We start from the raw sequence: 5,220 nt of genomic DNA, 5'->3' as shown, positions 1-5,220 counted from the left end.
TTGTAAGGAGTTTCTTCTTATTATTTTATGAGTCATGATATGTGTACCTAAATATTACATACAATAACGTGGTGCTGCTTTTTAAAATAGTGATTCTTAATTTTGATAAATATAATTAGTTAAACTAAATATTTAAGTACAGGTATCATTAATCTTATTATATAAATATAATTAATTAAGCTAAACTACCATATCGAGCGATCACTCAGCAATGAACACTAACTGAAAGCGACCGGGAATGAGTACCTATCCCTTACGGGAATCGAACCCGTGTCTTCGACATGAAAAGACGATGTCCTAACCACTGGACGAAAGGGACCAAAAAGCCATTCTTCATATACCTCAGCTCCAAGAATAGAAGTGGTTCATTTTGTTTCTATACGCAATTCAAGATTTCGTTTGTGTTCATGTTGTCGATTTCTGATGTGAATTCGGCGGGAATATAATATTTAAGTAGACATATCATTACTATATAAAAGCTTAGGTTGTATAAAATATGAAGAAGCTTTGGGTACCGCTAATTAAATAAAAAGCTAACATGTCAATTTCTTCCTTGTATTGTTTATTTGGACAATTCTAGAAAAGTATAAAGGGAAAAGCCAAAGGAGTGGTATTATAATTATAGTTTAATAATTTACAAAAGAAGTGACTTGACACCATTTTTTATTTTTTATTATTTAATGAAACGAAGACAAAGATATTTTCGAGCTTTTTGCCAAAAAAGAATATATAATAAGATCACCCATCATACTATATTTGATTTCCAGTCACATAAGCAACAGGTACAGGGGACGAGCCCCATCACCCTTCGGAATGGAGATCACCGATATAATGATATGTACACTCAAAATATGAACTAAAATATTACAAACAGTGATGTATCACTGCTTTTTAAAATAATAAATTTAAATTTTAATAAATGTAATTGATTAAGCTAAACTAACATATCACTGTGTATAATATTTATGTGTATATTTTGAGTGTCCATATCATTACTCATTATTTGAATATGATATAAGAATGTGATTAAATAAATTTAAAAGGATGTTACAAATCATTTGTCACATATGTGGTAGAGGAGTTATAAATTTGGTAACTTATTGTTACAGATCTATAACTTACATACATACTTTATTTGATTTTGAATTTGATGTAGGTTAGGATTATGTATTTCATTTGATCATTTATAAAGTGTATAAATGATATATATATATTTTAGATTTTTAAACGTTTTGGTATTTTCTAAGTATCAAAAGAGAGCATAGCCACAAAGGTGGCTTTCATGTGGTACTGATTTTACCATTTTAATTACAATACTAACGTGTGATATTATATTTACAATTATACCATTATTTAAAGTTATTATACCTTTTGTACAATTTTCAAAATTTCCATGCACGTTAGTATCTGCCTTTTTTTTTTCTTTTGCATTATCTCTCCCCACTTTAACTCTCTCTTCTATGTTGCTTAGATAATTGTTTGGACTCAAGAGTGATGCCAACGCGATATATTTTTCAAGGTGACCATTTTAATATATGAAAAACATATGTTTTTTCGTTGTCACCGAAATAAAAAACAATTATTTGGTAGCAATTAAATACAGATTAGTTACCCTTATACAAAAATCTTTACATTAGTTAATTTACTCCAGGCTTATTTTTGGAATTTGGTTGATTTGTTTCTGTAATGTATGGAAAATAACTTTGAAGTTGTTTTAAATTTGTGTCATACCAAATTTTTTAGTCATATATCAAAATGTAACAAATTGATATCTTAAATAATTTTAAAAGCAATGAAAATGTAGCTTTTAAAAGTAACTATGTAGTAGTATACTAAATAATATCATTTTAATAAGTTATTCATGGTAATTTGAAATTATAGGAATAACTTTTTATACTATATGATAATTAATTAGTTTTTAAAATAGACTTGAATGTAATGCAAAAGTATCTTAAATAATAAGACATGTAAATTATATGAGTAACTAAAAAAGTGTATTAAAAATTTTCATTTAAAAGTTATTGTATAATATACTAAATTAATTTTTATTAAAAAGATATATAGTAACTTGTTGTACTATATGACATCTCATTAGTTTTTAAAATAAGCTTGAAAGTTACCAAATTATATCTTAAATAATAAGATACCATAATATAACTAATTGGTATATTAAGATGTCTACAAATAAGTTTTGGTGGTAACCAAAAAATATCTGTAATAATATGATCAAAAAATAAAGTTTTTTTTTATAAAAATGTAACAAATCGGTATCATAAGTAACCAAAATGTAACTTTTTATAACCTAAAAAAACAAAAAAATTCGGGAACCAGGATTTCCACTTTTTTGTTTTCAAATTCCATTATATATTTTTTGAATTGATTTACATATTTAAGGTATTTGTATAAACTTCTCTAAAATTTTAAGCAGTTTAGTGACATTTTGCTTGGGTTTAATAACCTCTCTTGTAACCTCCAAATCCTACATTTATGTCTATAAACAAATTTCAAATTCAAAGGTGTTTGAACTCTATAAATACTAGCCTTTTGGTTCATGTTATAAATTTACTTTCTCATCCTAAAGTACACTAGGCTTAGAGTGATAGACTTGAAAAACCCTAGAAACATTTCCAGAGTGTTTTCCCATAGTATTCTTGAGAGGGAGAAAAGAAAATAAGCCTTTTGGACAAAGTCCTTTGAGACTTGTTCAAGCCTAGTTCTTTCTTCATCTCTTTCTTTGATTAAGTTCTACTTATAACTTTTTGTATTGAGTTTGTTTCTTATACTCTTCTTTTGTGCTATCTTGATTTTACTTGTATTTTTTTTTTTTGGTTAAGGCTGTAATAAATTCCATAGCGACCTCTCCATAAAATGTCACCTATCTACGGTGTCTCCTCCGTCCTCATCCTTGTTAACCATTTTAATTTGTATCCCTACATATTTCTCGTCAAAGGCAATGCATAGAATCTTCGTTGGAGAGGGAAATACCCATGAAGGCCTCTTTACTTAAAAAAATATATATTACAATATGTTAAAGTATTAAATATTGTTAAAAATACAATTAAAAATATTTAAAAAGTTATTAATGTGCTAAAAAAAAACTTAAAAGAAACATACAATATAAAATTAGAGAAATTATAATAAATGACCCAAAATAATGGCATGAAGAAGCTAATGTCTTCATTCTTAAAATTGTAAAGAAATGATCATTTTATATTGTTGATTACCTAAGTTATTATTTTTCACCAAGTCCCAAGTGAATATTAGAGTTTATCTAAGGCTAAAAAAGTTAAAGAGGGTAATGATAAATGTAGAATTTCGCTACACTAATTTGTTGTATTGGGTCATTTGTTAATTTTTTTTAAAACTGTGATATTTATCTAAATAATAATTGTTTTTTAAACTATTTTACTCGTTGCCCCAATAAAATTATTGTAGAAATTAGATCCAGTAGCCATTTTTAGATAAGTAATTTTTTTTTATCTATAATTTTTAAGTTTTAGTGTAATACCTACTATTTCAATCAATATACCTATTATACCCCTATAATTAGTGGATACTGTTTTTAGAAGAGTACCATGTGGTTAAGAGTATTTTTGGAATTATCTATGATAAAAATAGGTAGAACTAAACTAAAAATATTTAGGAGGTTATTTTAGTTAAAAACTTATTAGAGAAATTATATGAAATGACCCAGGTTCTCATTTAAGTGTTAACAAATGTCTCTATTTTATAAATAGTAAGCAAATGACCTCTCAACTTTTTAGGATTACATTAATTTCCATTCTTACCCTTTAGTTCAATAAGTTTCAAATTTATAAATATACTCCACGTTATTAATGTCAGTACGTAGATTATGAAATTTATGTACATATACATATATTTAATTGCTAGTGAATAAAAATAAATGAATATAGTAGCAAAAATTAAGACTAAAAATAACGTGTAAATTAAGGTTGCATAGAAAGTAATAAGAATAAGGTTATTTGTGTAATTTTATTATTTTGAAATATGACATTCGGCCATTTTCTTAAATTTTTTAAAATAGAGTCATTTATTTAATTAACCAATAAATTTGGGGCTATTATGCTCCCCGTACTTATCCCAAAATTATTCCCAAATAGTTTTGGGCATGACCCATGAACATATTGGGCTTGGAACAAAATGCAAAGTGAAAAAAGTGTGGAGAGGCCAACCCATTTGTTGGAGGGCTTACGACAAATATTGGTGACGGCCGAGTGGATCGACAACTTATGTGCAGGCGCCTGCGCATGATGATATTCTGTCACTTGCTTCGTCTCAACAGCCAAATGACTCATATTGTGCGTACAAACATCTTCACACCAAGACAACTGCCAACATTATTTATTACACAACTCCCAACCCAACCTAACCCACTTTCACTTTCACTTTCCCTACTTTCCAAAACTAAATTATATAACAATGACTACTTACATATTAAGTTATCGGACAAGCCCGGCCAAATATCATTATAAAAAAAAAAAAAGACCAAATGTACTATTAACTTAAATTCTGGATCACAACGAGTAGTTGAGAAATCTCTTATATTATTTTATTGTCATAGGATAATTCTCGTAGAGCATGTTCACTTCCAGCCTTACTGGTAGGGTTCTTCAGTATTCTTGACCCGTAAATTATTTTTGGCGTGATTTTTTTTTATGATTGTGTATATTATAGTTATTTAGAGCATCTGTAAATTTTTAAAAAATTATGAATAATTTACAGTACCGAAAACTAGGTTCAAACATGTTATTTTCCATGCACATAAAAAAAAATTAGTCACACGTGCAACAACATGTTTGAATTTAGTTTTCGATACGGTAAACTATTCAAAATTTTCTAAAAATTTAACCAATATTCTAAATAACTACACAAAACACCCTATAACAAAATCATCCCGAAAATTATTTACAGATGAAAAACAATAACAGCCCACCTTAGGGATTAAGAATTGTCCTCTGTATGTATGTATATATATATATATATATCAATCTCTTTTTGGTACTGGATATCGGCGCATCATCACGCGTCTTTCCTTATAAAATATATTATCAAGATTTTGTTTTGTTTTTTCTTTATATTGGAACTGTGTGCACAAGTGTAAGTACCATCAAATGAAATCAAAACATACTATATAAGTACTAGTATTTTCCAATTGCATATATACATATATATATATATAGTAATTTTGTGTTACTTATT

At 27.4% G+C, this 5,220-nt stretch overlaps 1 non-coding gene across 1 annotated transcript; it reads right to left on the bottom strand.

Annotated features, from left to right (window-relative positions):
* Window positions 1-247: 247 nt before the first annotated feature.
* Window positions 248-319, bottom strand: TRNAE-UUC (transfer RNA glutamic acid (anticodon UUC)). The gene has a single exon. It is a non-coding gene; the product is annotated as a tRNA-Glu (tRNA).
* Window positions 320-5,220: the final 4,901 nt, after the last annotated feature.

The sequence above is a fragment of the Humulus lupulus genome, chromosome 9 (genome assembly GCF_963169125.1).
Source record: "Humulus lupulus chromosome 9, drHumLupu1.1, whole genome shotgun sequence".
Classification (NCBI taxonomy): domain Eukaryota; kingdom Viridiplantae; phylum Streptophyta; class Magnoliopsida; order Rosales; family Cannabaceae; genus Humulus; species Humulus lupulus.
The sequence above is the reverse complement of the archived record's forward strand: the minus strand, read 5'-3'. Positions and strand labels throughout refer to the sequence as shown.